Source organism: Microplitis mediator, chromosome 8 (assembly GCF_029852145.1).
Source record: "Microplitis mediator isolate UGA2020A chromosome 8, iyMicMedi2.1, whole genome shotgun sequence".
Classification (NCBI taxonomy): Eukaryota; Metazoa; Arthropoda; class Insecta; order Hymenoptera; family Braconidae; genus Microplitis; species Microplitis mediator.
Window position 1 is genome coordinate 17,684,088 of NC_079976.1, and position 18,860 is coordinate 17,702,947.

Consider the following 18,860-nt stretch of genomic DNA (forward strand, 5'->3'; position numbering starts at 1 on the left):
ATTATTTCTAAAACTTTCTGTAGCTTGGCGCTGATTAAAAGTCATAATCATAATTAAAAGCATGACCACCATAATAATAATAATTATAATAATAATAGTTTTTATTCAACGCATGCCTGATTATCGCGACTTCTCATATCTGCAAAGCAAACCCTAGAAGACCGATTACTGATCGGTGGTTAATAATTCGTCATAAAGCAAATGGCGTCCCATGTTCCTCAACAGCGTGTGTTTATGGGGTAATATAATCAATCTAACAACTTTCATGTTAGCGTCAACGTATAATTACGTTGGTTATATTTTATAAATTAAAATAAATAAGAAATGAGTGATAAGAGAAACCAAGAACTAGTATCATATTGATCCCCACCTGATTTAGGGTTTACTTTGCTGATATAATGATTCGCAAAAATCAGACATTTGTTGAATAAAGTATAGTGCATAGCACATGGGATAAGTCTTCATCCGTCAAACGTAATGTTCTTAGCACTCGTCTCCGGTGCACACTAAGCACTCGTTGGCACTCGTCGTGTGCACCTACGATTCGTGTTAAAAACAATGTGCTTCCCATTTAAAGACTCACCTAACTCACTCGCTATGCAATATACAACTAAAGACTAATAATAATATTTCTTACAGACTAATTAAAGTTCGTTTAACATTAGCTTCTTATGGAATGTTCATTATAACAATACAAAAAATTGACATGGAGTCTTTTTTGTAAATAATTTTATTTCCAACAATTTATTCCGTACAAAATTTGTTGGACTCTTGAAGACTTCTTATTTATTGGCATTGAAATGTCTTCTTTGAGAAGTCGTGTTCTCACCATTTATCATTGATTGTAAAATTAACAAAATTAGATGATTGGAACAAAAGTTATTTATCCACAATTATCAAATCTCAAAAAAGTCATCTACTCATTTGAGCGAAAACTACCAATCAATATTAGTATTTATTTGGCTCAAAAATAACTGTTAAATGATTAAAGAAAAATTTTTATTTAAATAAGAATTTTCTTTTTATTTAAGTAAGTTAAAGTCAGAAACTGGTTGCATGTTTAGACTCTTCTAGATGATCTATTTTCCGGATTTTTCAAAAAATTGATGAATCGAGAGATAAACTTCCTTCAAAAATAATAAGACTATCAGTATAGATACTGTAAAAAAATGAAGAATCAATTTGGTGTGACCAAGAGCTTAACCCGGAGCCTCTTGACTGTGACTCAGCACTCTACGACGTAAGCTGTCAAGTTCTTACATATTTCAGGATTTATTTACTTATGAAAATATGGATTAACGGCATTCGAAATATATGATTAAAAAAAAATAATAAAAGCTAATACTTTGTTATTTCGGTTCGAGTCTCAGAGAATACATGGCCTCTCAAAATCATGCACTGTTAGAAGTATTTATTTGAGCCAAATAAATATTTATTAATAGTTAATTAATGATTTATTAAATAAGATTTATTTGGGCCAAATAAGCCATTTCTTAATAGTTAATAAATGGCTTATTCGAATAGAAAGAAATGACACATGAAGTTAATTAAGTAAGGTTATGACAAATAATTTATAGGACTTTAATTTTATTTTTTTAAAGAAAATAATACACACAAGTAATGTTAATTGAAGATAAAAATTATTGCACAAAAGATAAAAAAAATTGAAATATTATAATAAATTTTTACTAACAATCACACTCATTCCATTCAAGGTTATAACCGTAACTTCATGTGTCAATTCTTTCTATTCAAATAAGCCATTTATTAACTATTAAGAAATGGCTTATTTGGCTTAAATAAATCTCATTTAATAAATTATTTATTACTTATTAATAAATCTTGTTTGGCTCGAATAAATACTTCTAACAGTGTGTACATGCAATTGGTATATAATATTGTCTATCCGAGCCGAAGGCGAGGGTGGCAAACACACGGATTGACATGTCTTCACTTTCTCCTTGATGTGTATACGATTTTTCACCAGTTCTACAACTGAAAATTTAAATTTTCACCTTTGTTCATAGTATGTATAACCCATGAGTTAAATTCTACCCTTCGTTTTCTTATAAAAAAAAAGATCAACTTTTTTTCCTCTAAACAGAAAATGTATAGAAAATTTTTGATGTAGCTATAATGTCACTCTTATATAATATTAATACCATTTTGAAGTCGAACTTTTGAAACAATATAAATAATGAAAAAAAAATTATTACCGAAAAAAAACCCTGTGCGGTTATTTGTTATAAGCCAAAAAGCGCGCTTCACGATGTAATCGCGTAAACAAACGGCTCTAAAAAGAAAACTATTGGATAAAGTTGTCGTAACTCTTATTTTGGAGGGAAGAATCATGAAAACTGTTGAGCAAATTTCATACCAAAATATTTAAAACATTTAAAGTTATTGATTTTAAGGTAAAAAACGCAAATGTACAATAATTAGCTATAACTTGTAATATATAAAAATAATCGACGCCAACCCGTGGATAAATATTATTTAAAAATAATTAAAAAATTCCTAGTGAGCAAATTTTGGTGACATCTAAGATCAAAATGTGAACACTGACCGAACGATTGATCCAACGTATGGATTATGGGAGAGATTCGGATTAGACATCTAGAGTAACGGCCGCGTTTTGTATTTTGAACGATTTCGATTTCTGATCAAAAAGAACGATTATATCGCGATCAATTATGACGCGTGAACAACAATCCGCGTTTTTATTCAACAATTGAACAAGCCGAAGCTTTGGCAAGGGTATAATCAACGTGTTTTAATGATGTTCGAGTAAGATCTATTTTTTTGGATTAAACAAGCAGAGTAAGTTGCTATGCGTTGTGATAAATGTTATTTAATTAATTACGCATGATAATTAGATGCTATAATTTGAACAATTGATCAAAATGAAATTGATTATGTATTATTTTAATTTATTCAGAAAAATTCTACGAATTATGCATGTCTTATTCTTACGTTAGTCAAGCCTTGCCGTGTAAATACTGTGAAGTCACTACTATCTGGTTATATAGTATTGTAATACACATTGACCCTAAATATAAAACATAAATAACTTAAAAAATCGTATTAGAACATGAAACATATAGATCGTTAGATTAAAGTCTCTTCTGCTCCTATCAAAAATTGCATGAACCTAAAAAATTTTTTACCCGAGATATAAACAATTGAAGGTTGAAAAACGTGGTATTTGAGGGGTATGAATTCAAGCACCAACTTTGATTGTTCATAACTTAGTAAATAATTGTTCTGTTGCTACGCTGATTTTTTTTGGCTATAGTGGATCCTTGCCCAATAGAATTCACGGAAATAAAATTTTAATTTTTATAAATTATTGCTATAATTTATAATTTATCGTCACAAACTATCTTGGGATCTAATTAAGATACGAATTAGATTCAAATTTGTATTTACGCAGAAAGTGATATTGAGTATTTTACGTGAGTGATGACTGATGCTGATGCTACAAACTTAGAAATGTTATTATTTCGTGAATAACTAATTATTTTTAAATTAAATTAACTTATTATGTTTTATTAAAAAATAATTACATAGAAAAAAAGTATTTTTCGGCGGCAGAAATATTTTGCACTATGAACTGGAAACGAAAATTATCTTAGGCCTGCAAAAAATTTTTTGGTTCAAGAATTATTTTCTCGCTTCAAAAATTTTACATAGTGGAGTACTGGATTTAACCGGCTCCGGGTTCAATTCTAACTTAAGCAAAACTAGTTTTTTATTCTATTACAGTGTCTCAACTGTGAGTTTTATTGTTTCGGAAAATCAATCATTCTTTGTTCGATTAATTTTTTTAATGATTTTCAATCATTATCCTAGAAAAACCTGAACATGAAACCATTTTTGAACTTTGAATTAATAGAAAAATTTCGTTTTATTGATTAATTCTTTTTGAGAATTTTTTTAGAGAAAGTAAATTTTTTAGACTTTTTCATCCGTAATGGTGAGAATTTCTCTGATTTTCTTAAAAAAAATGTTTCCACCAGACTAGAAGTCCAGAATACAAAATTCTTTGATTCGACCTCTAAAAAGTATTTTTTCTTCTTAATTCTGAAATGATCATGGATATTCAAATTTACATTAAATGTTCCAGAATCATACAAAAATTGTCCTGAAAACTGCCAAGTACTGAAAACTGCCGATAGATATATACGTCCTGAGTCCTGGAACGGTCCCGAAATCTGCCTATCTTAGAATGACCCGAAAACTGCCCTTAGTCATAAAACTCTTCATATTTTTGAAAATATCAAAAATTTGAAGGAAAATTTTGCGTACATAGTTTTTTAGCACTATTAGAGGTGTATTTTTCACAAATTCAAAAGTGGTCCTGAAATATGCCACAATTAATATACATATATATATATATATATATATATATATATATATATATATATATATATATATATATATATATATATATATATATATATATACATATATACATGTGTATATATATATTAAGGTGGCCCAAAAAAACCGACTATTTTTTTTTTTAGTGTCTCTTATGAAAATTTGTTGGTTCAAGACGTTTTAAGAATCCCCTCCAAAAATCAGCTCGATAAAAAATTTTCAAGAGGTCGCTTACGAATTGCACGCCTCGGAAGCGAAGCGGAGAGGTTGTGCTTTATAACCGACCTGTCAAGGTCACACGATTTCCACTCATTAAAGTGCATATATTTTTTTTCTAGTACTCTTACACATTATGAAAAACACATCAATATAAAGCTGAAACACTAATGAATAATCCTGATACTTTTTTTAATTTGTCTAATATGTATTAATATAACAAAAAGTTCATTAAAAAAAATTTATCGTGGACGTCCATTAGTCTGTGGTTCAAAAAAACGGCGTGGTACGGATATCTCGAGAACGACTTGACGAAACTACTTAATTTTTTTTTCAAAATTTTCAGAAATAAGCAAAGAAGGTTCCTTTCGAAAATCACTACTGTAGGCCTTCTCGTTTTTTTAAAAATAAATCATTACGGTTAAAACCGGCAATCTTACATGTAAACAAACACACACTGCCGCCATTTTTCGTTAGGAATGTTCTCCTTATTATTTTTTTTTTTTACTTTTATTACCGTATATTTACCATGGAAATTTCTATGGGAAAAGAGCGGGATATTCAATTTTATTCGAAATTTAACTTTTAAAAAAAAACATAACATGAGCGTTCGAGGCGTGCACTTTTGGATTTTCCAAATTTTTTGAAAATATCAAAAATGATCGAAATTCGGATTTTTTTGTTCTAAATTTCTTCTCTCTCGTGGCAGCTATAGTTTATATTTATGAAATCATGACTACGCTGAAAATTTCAGCCCAAAATTAAAATATTTAAACGTCGCTCAAGAATTTTTAATATTTTCGAGTACTGTCTCTTGGATGTTTTCGAGCGACCCTTGAATATTTATAATAAAGCTTCTCAATTTTTTCACCATCAATTTGTATCATAATGAATAAAAATACAACCCGAGATATATAAATAATAAGTTATTTACATACTTTTTTATTTTTTAATTCAATTTTTAGGTTTTTTTGCTTATTTAAAACTTACCCAATTTTATTGTTTAAGACTGTCCTGTATATTTTCGGTTACGCAAAAGTTATATTTGAGTGAAATGACAATAATTGAGTTATAAAAAAATACAAAGACTAATTCAAAGTATTGGTTACATATTATCAGTTAATATTCAAAATTCTTGAGCGCCGTTAAAATATTTGAATTTTGGGCTGAAATTTTCAGCGTAGTCATGATTTTATAAATATTAACTATAGCTGCCACGAGAGAGAAGAAATTTAGAACAAAAAAATCCGAATTTCGATCATTTTTGATATTTTCAAAATTCGTGAGCGACCTCTTGAAAATTTTTTATCGAGCTGATTTTTGGAGGGGCTTCTTAAAACGTCTTGAACCAACAAATTTTCATAAGAGACTCGAAAAAAAAAAATAGTCGGTTTTTTTGAGCCTCCCTAATATATATATATATATATATATATATATATATATATATATATATATATATATGTATATATATAAATATATATAGATGAACAGAGTTTTTTTATGAATCTTTATAGGTTGTTCACAAGATGAAGATATTAGCAGTGATTTTGATAACGAAAGGGAAGATGATCATGCACAAGTTGATTCAAGTGAAGACTATGAGAATTTAAAAAAAACTCTTCCCAATCATCTTTTATGTGCTAGTCATACTCTTAGCCTCATAGCCACGAAAGATATGACTGACGGAATAAAATCTTCTAGCGAACTGAGTGCAGCTTACAATAAGATGATCGAGAGATGCAATTGTTACGTTTTGAATAATTCCCAATATTAATTTTTAATTATTTGTATTGTCTATAAACAATGGAGACTGATCCTAGTCACAGCACCACTGTTATGTTTTGAGAATTACCCCAAACTAATTAAAAATAAAAATGATTTTTAATTATTAAATTTAATTCAGGTTTGGCCTCATTGGAGTATCGACAGACCCCCGGTGGGCCTTGGTCGTCGATTATTTTATAGTAATTATTTATTTTTTGGATAGTGAATGGATAGGTCATAGTGTAGGTGAAACTATTGGGGTGCCAATTGGCACCCCAAAATAAGGTTGAATTAATTTAGAATTAATTATGTTTATTAACTGTATAGAGAGCAGAGGATCGAGCTCTATGAGCTCTCTCGAAGGACTGACTGTTTAGTCATTATAAAAATATAATAAAGTCAACAGAGTTGACAAAATGTTGACGCTGCATCTCAGGTTCTCTGTGAGAGAATCATCGTAACCCGGGTCTCATGCATCGTCATCTGTTTTGACTACCCGCGAGCCACGGCGACTCTCTTATCGTAACCGATTTCCGTTACAGTGCAAAAAATTAATTTATTAAAAATAATTAACTTAATTTAATCAATAAAATATTACGGGAACGTAACACCTCCCGACATAAGCAAGTCGCAGCGTTTCAAACAAATAACGCTACGACTGAAAACAAAATTTATGACTCGATATAATTCAAATTGATTAAATAATATTTAAAGTTTAAACTATATAATTGGTTCCTGAGATGATTATTTTCTTCTTATATGAATGTTTAAGTAATTAAGTATAATAATTATTTTTATGACCTCAGTCAATTGTAAAGTTCAAAATTATAATTTAATCGTACCTCCCGACATAAGTCGATCAATATTTCTATTTCAAAAATAATATAAAGTTTAAGTGGTTCTCGGCAATAAATTACCAATATTAAGTAATCTTTCGATCTTTTGACTTTCAATAAGATCAAAAGTGAATGCGTAACTACTGATTCTTTTCGATCCAAGTTAGCGCGTATTTTCGAGTATATAATATTACTATGATCGAAATTAATCTTCAATAATTTATATTTATCTGGAGGTACTTTTAATCTTACTTTACAGATATTCTTAAATTCAAATACGTTGAAACAAAATCGTAAACCATTTTTAATCATTATTAATTGATCGGCTAGCGTAATTATACATTTCATAAAATTTGAGCACGAATACGTAGGGCCCCTGACTTCCTCATTTACAATATGAGAATCATTATTCAATTTTCGGTGCCTATTATTTTGTAGACTCTTTTCCTCTGAAACAATCCACAAAGGCGAATAAATTTTCGAGCCCAATGATTGAATAAAATTACTGTCTACTTTATCCTCCTCTGAGCAATGAAGTAGTTTTTGATTTTTAATTGTTACTAAATTCAATAAGTCAACGCGGTCATTTTTACACGTATGCCCGATCTCAAAGACCTTACTGGCTTGGATCGGCATAATTTTATTTTCCGTAGTTGCGGCAATAACAAGCTCGTCAACCCGGTTATTTAAATTTTCGGCTCTCAATAAACTTTGAGCAGACCGAACCCAATGAGCTCCTGACATAGCAAGTACAGGCAGCTCTTTACTGACATACGCGTGATTTGAATTATTTTCATTTAAAGAATTAAAGTCAATCATTGGCTTCGAATTACATGAAATTTTATTTAAATCATTTTTAGGTGGCTCGTTTTCATGCTCCATGGTACTCGAGTTTAATACTGTCATCTTATAGACAGTCTTGACTCTACTAGATCCTTTTGATCTATTAAAAATTCCGGAATTAGTTTCTAAATTCGAATTCTTTCGAAATTCATTTATTGCAGCCTCGTTCAAGAGACGGGCTTTTAATTTTAGGGCCTCAGATTCTACTATGGGTAGAGTCCTAAGACCATTTGATTCTTGCTCTCGAAATGCAAGTAATCGAGCTCGTAAACTTGATTTTTCTCGAAATTCGCGTATGGCGGCTTCGTTCAATAGATGAGCTTTTAACTTTATCAATTCAGAATCTACCCACGGTAGAATCTTGCTCCCGCTCGATTCTTGCTTCTGAAATGCAAGTAATCGAGCTCGTAAATGATTTTGTTTTTCCATTACTGTTTGGAGTTCCGTCTCCGACTCCGGAACATTTATTCGATCATTCATTTTTTTATAAGAATTACATGTATTTAAAATCAAATAAAATTGGACTTGAGCTCCAATATTAAACACATTACTGTAAATTGATTAGATTCATTCTGAATATATATATTATATATTCTTCACATATTATATGTTAATATAAATAATCAAGATCATTATTAAAATTTAATATTAAATTAAAAATTATCAAATTCTTTTTGATATAATGACGGTAAGTTCTAAACTGAACTTCAATAGTTTAAAATTTAAGTGTTGTCGCGAGTCTTGGTATAAAATATTCTGCTTTTCAATGCATATTTTCAATCATAAAGACCGGTGGTGGAAAAATATTTTAAGTGTGCTTCATTAAAAACCACTTGAGATCAGCTTTGAGACCTGATCGTGATATAACGATTACGTCTTGGTTTAACTATGTATACCGGGACATACTCTTCGCTAAATCACCGACGAAAATCTCGACTGATCCCAAAAAAGCTAAAATGGTTGGTGAAGACACCACAATTAAAACATTTTCCAAAATTTCCACGCAAGATTTTTTTTTAAACCAAATTATTAAATAAATATATTTTAATGACTCACGAGAACACTTTCGAAATCCCGTAGCAACACTTTGATTTTTAAATATAAAAATAATTAATTTTAAAATTAATTTAAAAGAATAATAAAATTCTAAAATTATAATTATGATTTTAAACTATAATGTTTTTTTTTTTATAATTCATCTAGCGGTTATTTAGTAGTTAATAAGTTCAATATCACGAACAACTATTTCCGCACAATACTCGCGAAAAATTCTTGAAAGTCCGTAGCAACATTTTTAATATAGGTGAATCAAATAAATAAAATAAGATAGTAAGTGTTTCAAACATCGATGCCATCAGAATAAAACTAAGTTGATTGAATATCAACGGTACATGCACTCATGAGTATCACGTCACCCACGTCAATCTTCCGTCGGCAACTGTCACTTGCGTCTAGGCAAAATAGTATGTAGCCAATTTGAATAATCTTACTTTTGTCGATTTTCCAGCGGTTTCATTCATCCAAAGCTTTCGAAATCATTCTCGTCAATACATTGCTTTGCACAACATAATTTTTAAACAAAAAAACTTGCCTTCAAGGTTGCGTATGAATTCACTATTTTTAAATTAATTACACTAGTGAATTTATTTTTTTACAAATTAAAGTTACGTTAATATTGAAATGAAATGCAAACGGTTTCACCAACTTTAGGTTCCACTTTATTCCATAGTCACTAAATTAATTCGTTTTCCACAAAGGTCCGATACACTATCGGCATTAGCGAATTTGGTTTATCGTTCACTTATTTAAATATTTCCATGTCCCTTACTTATAATATTAATTAATTAGTCTTACAATCAATCTTATATACTGATGAGACCTAATAACACTTGTGTGATAATTTTAATGAATAGTTAAATTTCACTGATACTTATAAGAAATCATCTCACTTTAAATTTTAGAAAACGTTCTCTTCACAGATGAACCACGTTTGCTTTGATTTTGATCAAAGTTAAATGTTTATTGACACCCATCCTTATCACAAAGTTTATCTTTTTAATAATTACAAATAATCAAAGACCATCCTGGTCACAGCACCACTGTTACGTTTTGAATAATTCCCAATATTAATTTTTAATTATTTGTATTGTCTATAAACAATGGAGACTGATCCTGGTCACAGCACCAATGTAACATTCTGACTAAATGTTAATTCATATTATTTATTATTTAATTAGATAAGAATTAAATATTTCCCAGGTAGACATCATTGGAAAATCTATAGATTTCCTGTGATGTCACTGTTCGACTCTAATAGTTTTTAAATTTTGGTTGAAGGGTTTAATTTTAAATAATACACAATTTAAAATGAATTTAAGTATATTCTTCAATAAAACATTAAATTTCAAGTCAGTCGGTCACCGGACAGAGGTCCGGGGCCCTAGATGTTCGTCGGCTGACTGACTATTCTGTCTCCGCAGATCCAGTACAAAAAAATTACAAAATTATAAATCGTCCAACGTCGCATCTCAGGTTACCCTAGAGAACGTCGTCGAGGCCCGGGTCTCATGCCTCGTCATGAGTTTAGACTACGGGCCACGACGGTGTTCGCGGAAATCGCTTATCTGCTTTAGTTACTCTGTTGAGGAATTTTTCTTCATCAGAGTGACCAAAGTTTTATTATATATTGCCCAAAAAAAAATTTGAAAATTTATATTTAAATATAATTGAAGCCAGAACGTAACACAATAATCTATGGACAATTACAAAGTCTCCAAAGAAAAAAAAAAACTGGCTTTCAGTTTTTGATCAAGCTCTGAAGAGACCTGTAATTACTCGTTGGAATTCGTTATACGATTCACTGATTCAGCTTTTTGGTCTATAGGAGAAAATTTTGGCTAATGCTGGAAAGTTGAAAGAATTCGGTTTCAATAATATCTTAAGGGGGAGGGGGTAGAGGTTTTAAATTATTTAAAAAAAAAATTTTTTTTAATTTTTTTTCTGAATGAGCAATATGTCAAGAATATTGTGTACAAATTTTAAATCAATCCGAGTAAAACTAACGGAGTTACAGTGTTTCAAATGACCAGCCGGTATACCTGAATTTTATACCTGCCCGACCTACCCCTACATACCCCTAGTGGAAATCAGCTGCAATTTTCTTTGTTCTTCCGAATCCCTTTCTCCGGCAGTGTGTCTTTCAAAGGATGTAAACTGATGACTCAATATAAGTATAAAAATTCATATTCTCTGATTGATAGTTTATTTCAAATTTTCACGAATAAAAAACTTTAAATGGATTTTCCCGAAAACGGTATTTTTAAAGTCCGTAAACATCAAAACTCAAAATGTACTGAACCGATCCCTTTGAAAATTTGAACATTACTTCTTCACATAAATCAACAGGTAACTACGAAGAGTTTTTTTTTGTTTTTCATTTTTTTCTATTTTTTAATAACAAATTAACCGCGATTTTTTTTAGCTAAAATCGCGTTTTTCACTTCCAAGTGCTGCAAAAAATTGAAAAAAAAAAAAAAAAAAAAACTCTTCGTGGTTACCTCGAGAAATACATCAACTTTAAAATACATATCAATTTTTTTTTTCCGATGATCCGGTAACGAGTTATGATGTTCACCGCAAAACGACTTTTTTTCGAGGCGCCTCCGGAGTATCAACGTCACCAGCTTATTAATCAATATTTTTCGTTAAAAATTTTTTCTGATATTCTTCAAAAGTTGTACAATAATATGTGATTAAGTTTAATGAAATTATATTACTCATCTCGCCGGAAAAAAATCACAAAAATATGCTTCTTTTTCGCCTTTAAAATCCTGCCCCCCCCCCCTTAAGAGATACAGATTTTAGGTATAAAAAATCTAAACAATCGTCATTAAAACGAAATTTCAAAATAAAAAATCCGATAAACAGTTACCCTGTAGTTCAACTTTAAAACCTCCCGCTGTTTTTGATTGTAGAAAGTTTGAAAACATATTTAAATTCAGTTAAAATTTTTAAATTGAAATTAATCAATTGTAAGTGTTAATGAACTTTTTCAGATGCTGAAAAATAAAGTCAAATCGGTTGATTCGTTGCAAATATATCGTAGGACAAGAAAAAGTAACACACCTGACACTCACACAAGGTCAAAAAAATAACTTGATTTTAACTTTTCTGACTTATTTGACTTGCTTTTGACTTAATTAACTTGATTTTGACCGTTGTAATTCTTTTGACTTAAATATGACTTTTTAACTTAGGAATTTAAAGCAACTGAGTCAAATTCAAAATAACGTGACTTTAATTTGACTTGGTTGGGGTAAATGGGTACTAAGTAAGACAACTCAATCGAGAACAATTCAAAACTGAATGAATTTTCGTATCTTAAAATATGAAAACAAATTTTGTTTTGACTTGTTCTTGACTGAGTTGTCTTACTTAGTACCCATTTACGCCAACCAAGTCAAATTAAAGTCACGTTTTCTTGAATTTGACTTAAATTTCTAAGTTAAAAAAGTTATATTTAAGTCAAAAGAATTATAACATTCAAAATCAAGTTAATTAAGTCAAAAGCAAGTCAAATAAGTCAGAAAAGTTAAAATCAAGTTATTTTTTTGACCCAGGGACAGTCATACAGACGGGTGGACAGATAGAAATCCCTCCCCTGATTAGAAAATACGATTTGTGATAATAAAAAACGATGAAAAATTTAATCATCTTTAATACTCAAAATCTTCATGGGTTTTCACATTTAATCATCTTTAATCATCAAAAGATTATTTATTATTTTACGATTAAAATCGATTCATTCAAATAAATCCATTCAAAATTTTTAATAGTCTTTAATCGTAAAATAATATTACAATTTTTGGTCCCGCATGAGAATTAAAAACGATTAAAACTTTGAATCATTTTCAATTTTTTTTAATCATCAATTGACAATTCATGAGTATTTCAAACGATTAAAACAATTTTAATCATCATTAATCGTATATTCTAATCAAGATCTTGAAACGGTTATAACATTTTCTTAGTTTGAGAATTTTTAATTTTTATAGCGGGAAGTTAAAAATAGAATCGATACTTTGGTATAGAAGCTGTTTGAAGTTTAGTTAGTGTATTCTACTTTAACATTATTATGTTTTAGATTAATTGATGAATATCTCACATGCCTGAAACCTCTAGCAGTAGCCATTGATAGAATGCAAGGGGAAAAATTATGTTCTTATGGTTATTTACTTCCAACTCTTATAACTGTAAGGAATCAGCTAGAGAGTTGCCAAAAATTGAACCTCACTTTGTGTAAAAAATTACCAACTGTTCTTCTAAACGGATTACACAAACGTTTTAAATGTTTCTTTGATGTCACAAATGAAGGTCGAATCAGTGCTGTCGCTGCAGCATCACATCCAAAATTTAAGCTAAAGTGGTTAAAATGTTTAAGTACGGTAGCTCAAAATAATGTAATGTTGGCGATAAAAGAACCACCAACAGCTGTCCCAGAAACTTCTCATCAGCAGGACTCGACTGATCAAAATGATATTGATGATTATTTCGACTTTAGTTCACCAGCAGAAGCAGAATGTATTGCTGATCAAATTTTTGGGACTAGTGATCCGGAAATTTTATTTCAAAAATTTAAGTCTGAGCCCCGTACTGATTTACAACTACTAAATAGTTATCCTGTCATAAAAGATATTTTTTTAAAATTTAACGCTCCACTTCTATTATCAGCCGCAGTCGAAAGACTTTTTAGTTATGCAACGATGTTTTCTCTCCCTAAGTACAATCAATTAACTGATAAAAATTTTGAATTAAGAGTACTTATGAAATGTAACGCAAGCGCAAATAATAATACTATTTGATTTAAAATTTATACAGAAAAACTAATAATTTATCATTTCCTATAATTTCTATATTTCCGATGTTAGTCATTTTCGGAACACGTAACATTGTAGTGTGTGACAATCACCGATATTTCTACAAATTGAAAATATGTTTCCCAATAAATATTTATTTACGAAAAATTATAATTTTATTCGTCACATATTACTCATTTTCTTACTAGTTGGTACTATGTTTTTGAAAAATTATAAATTTTTCGAATAATTAATACTTTGTTTTCAGCAATTATCAATTTTTAAAAAATGGTCATTTTACTGATCACGAATTACTCATTTTTTAAAAAATTGTTCCTGTATTTTTCGACAATTACCGATTTTTAAAAAAATTTTTATTTTATTCGTCATCAATTGTTCATTATGTAGATAATTGTTGCTATTTTTTTCAACAATTATCGATTTTCTTAAAAATTGTTATTTTATTGGTCATCAATTACTCAATTTTAAGTAATTGATACTTGGTTTTTTAACAATTGCCAATTTTTTAAAAATTCAGATTTGATCGAAAAACAAATGCTCATTTTTCGAATATTCAGAATTTTATTGCTCAACAATACAGATTTGTTCGAAATTAGAAATTTGTTTGTCTAAAATTATCAATTTATCTAAAATTATACTATCATTTTTGAACCATTTTTTAATATTAGGAAAATTGACAATCTTTCATCAATTGTTCGCAGTACGGATTAAAATAATACTCGACTTCTAAAAATTACAATTTTCTAGAATAATTGAAAATCAAAAAATAAAATTTTTTTTTTTGCCGATCTCTGGTAATCATTACCACAGTGAAAAAATTATTTTTTTTTGGATTTTTTTTCATTTTTGCGTTAGTTATTCAGTAAATGTGAGGTAAAGAGCACAAAAAAAAATTTTTCCCGAAAAACGAAAAAAAATAACCCTCTGAATAAAACGTAGAAAAAAAAATGTAAAAAAATTCTTATTTGGACCTAAAAAACAAAACCAAAAAATTTCGAAAAATTTTATCTCGATCTTTTTTTTATGATTGTGAAAGTGAAAGTAATTTTTTTGTTTTTGTGAAAGTAATTCTGGATCACCCTGTATAGATTTGTATAGAATTGTATACAATTTCTATACAGTTGTATACGATTGGATCGGGCCATTTTTTCTATATAATTATATACAATTGTATAAAATCTTTTTTCATCGGGTTCAATTTTTTTATGACAATTAATTTTTTCTCTAATTTATTTGTTAACATTAAATAGTAAAACGGCGTGCCATTAAAAGTAGTGTTATATAATACCACTGCCGGTGTAAATTTTCTTTACTAGTTTTAGACAAATTTCCTCATTTTTAAATATTTTCCGGTGTTAACTTTGTGAATATCTCAACTCACCCGATTACTACAATTAAACAGTACCCTGGTTGGAAAAGAGAATTAAAACGGATTAAGCCATGTAACGTGGCCATTTAAGAGAGGACTGGCAGTATTAAAAAGGATTAAAAATATTGGAAAATTAATTCTTCTTAATCCTTTGTAATTCTCTTTTTTAACCAGGGTACTTTTATCAATTAATTGATTTATTGGTGATTACAATTATATCCCGGAAGTTGGGAGTCAATACAGGAGATTTTAAAAATCTAAACAACAAATTTAATAAAACATATCATACTTTTGAGATATATACATATATAGACATACAATTTTTTTTATTGGTTTCACTTTTATATTATAGTTTTTAATAGCAACATTAAAAAACGTACCGGACATGAAACAATTTATAAACTTTGAATAAATGAAAATAATGAAATTAAAAAAAAAAGCGCGTAAGAATTTTTTATCGATTTAAATACGAATTTTAAAATTTTGATCCTACTTACATTTTATTTATCCAAAAATTAAAAAAAATGCCACTTGACAGATAAATTCACCGTCAGAAAATTAGTAGTGTGTATAAATTACTTTTTTAGTACGTGGCATTGCAGGCCAAGATTTGCCTCTTATTGACCATTATTTTGCGCCAGGACAATACGGTCAAAGTCAATGTTTATCGTTTTTATTTAGTTATTAATTTATATATTTATAACATGTGATTTTTTATACAACAGGGCGTTCTGGTTCTATTTGCTCTTTGTAGTCACAAGTCTTCCCAATTATTTACATCCATTTTCAATTGGATTCGTGAGAGAGTGCCTGAAACAATAAATAATGTAAAGAACGTCCTTTGTGAGCTGGATGAGGATTTACTGCTTTCGTTAAGATTAGCAATGCCCAGAGTTGAACGAAAAGGATCTCGGACACAAGTCGCTCGAGTAAGTTTCAACAATTTTTCCATTTCAATAATTACAATTAAGAAGATAATATACATATAATATTTATAAATTTATCTCCATAAATAATGTAATATTTCGTAATCGTTTTTGTGTCTTGATTAAAAAAAAAAAGAAATCCTCGATTCTGATAATGGAGACAATTGTTTTTTTATACGTAAGAGCAGCGTCCCGACTATCGTTGACGCGACTCCAGCAGCTTCCCACATGTCTTACAGTGAAGCTGTTGTATACTTCAGCCATTTTTATTTTTAATTACTTAATTGTTAAACATATATATCATTGTATGATATCGAAGTTATGGAGCATATTTGAAAAATATTTTTATCCCGCGAAGTAGAGCCCTACCTTTATTCACTATATATTGTGTCCCATGTCTATATAACGTAGTACTTACTGGCAGTAAAACGTATTATTAATATCGTACTATTTTTTCAAGCTGTTTTCCGCAAGTGGCGGTCGTTAGGATTACCTCATCGATCAAGTATGCAAAGTAAAATACTGAATATGACGTGGGCACTTCCATTTGTGCCGACTCCTAAATTTGCCGAAGCGGTACAAATAATTTGTAACATGATCGAAGTTCATGAGGAATCTAATCCAAACTTCATCCATTTCCGACAGTATATTCGTAATGTTGTAGCACCTCAAATTGACAACATTTGTATGTGGAATACGCCATGGCAGGCGCTTACCCTGGCGGAAGATTTCAATCACAATCTTTTAAGCCATTTAGGCGAGCTCCACCCGACAATGTTTACTTTTATAAGTATGTAAATAGATCATAGAAACATAAATCTATGCCTCTATGACTTTTTTATGGATAATGTGTTTATTTCTAGAAACAATGTCCACCTACATTAATTAAACAGCCAGAGTGTTGAGTAGTCACCTTACAGCCGATCGCTGCATGGTGATGGATTTTATTCAAATAATTGGAGTTTGGCGGGGCGAAATTAGCAACCATCTGCACATCGCTGTTGACAGGCAACAATGTAAATATTCATAATGAAATTTCCATTAGTTGAATTAAAAAATTATAAATTAATTGATTTTTTGTTTCAGACTTATACGATGATCTGGCATCAACGTCATCACGCTTTGATCTCTTGGGTAACTATTATCTTCGACAAGATGGAAACATTGGTGTAGACAATGCCGAGCTACAACCAGAAGCTGTACCTGACGTAGATGGTACAGAGCCACAAGAGGATGTTGGTCCTGGAACAGAGCGACAACCAGATGTAAACCCTGGCATAGAACCACAACCGGATAACCCTGGTGCAGAGCTACAGCTGGAAGAAAGCAGAGGTATAGGCCGAGTCACAGTCGGGTGCAAGCACAAGTGCAGACCGTAATGTTTATGGTAAGTGATACATATACAGGGTGTCCCAAAAGTTCCAGCCCAAAATTTAAGGCCAGATAGAGGACGAAAAGTCCTCTGCCGTTTTTTCACCTGACGATCAGGTAAATTGTTATTAATTAAACAAGGTCGCCAATCAGAAGAGAGCATTAGCGCGAACCAGTAAAGTGGGGTGAAGAGTCTGGGGGAAGCTTCAACGCGTGAGCGCTCGGCTGTTGTTTAACGGCTTTCACAACGTGAGATGCACGCGAATGGAATTTTTAATTATTTAATTTTTTATCTCTACGCAAAAATCGAGTCCTGCAAAAAAAAACTAATTTTTTACTTTCTTATTAACTGACCAACGGTCAGCTGACTGCTACCAGTTTAAAAAATAACAAAGGATTTTTTTATGAAAATCTAGTTTCGCAATAATTAAAAAGAAATTATTTCGTACTTATCAACTGACTGGTAGTCAGCTGACTGCCAACAGTTTCGAGAAGAACTGAGAATTTAAAAAAAATAAAAGTCCAGTCCCGCCAAATAAAAATTATTTTTCTCTTTTTATATAGTGGAAACCTAAAACATGCAAACCTCTCAATAAGACAATTTATAGATAAATTGAGAAAAATATAGATAGCCCGAACTGGGAATCGAACCCAGACCAATTCGGTATCGCGCCGAGTGCTCTACCAGTTGAGCTATCCGGTCCTATACTATATCCCGTTCAATTTGATCTATAACTTATTGAGCCACACCGTCCATCGTACGGTAATACACCATTTTATATAGTGGAAACCTAAAACATGCAAACCTCTCAATAAGACAATTTATAGATAAATTGAGAAAAATATAGATAGCCCGAACTGGGAATCGAACCCAGACCAATTCGGTATCGCGCCGAGTGCTCTACCAGTTGAGCTATCCGGTCCTATACTATATCCCGTTCAATTTGATCTATAACTTATTGAGCCACACCGTCCATCGTACGGTAATACACCATTTTATATAGTGGAAACCTAAAACATGCAAACCTCTCAATAAGACAATTTATAGATAAATTGAGAAAAATATAGATAGCCCGAACTGGGAATCGAACCCAGACCAATTCGGTATCGCGCCGAGTGCTCTACCAGTTGAGCTATCCGGTCCTATACTGACTGGCAGTCAGCCGACTGCCAACAGTTTAACAATCGCCTGAGGATTTTTCCAAAATAAAAGTCCAGTCATGCAAAAAAAAAAATTATTTTTCTCTTATCAACTGACTGGCAGTCAGCTAACTGC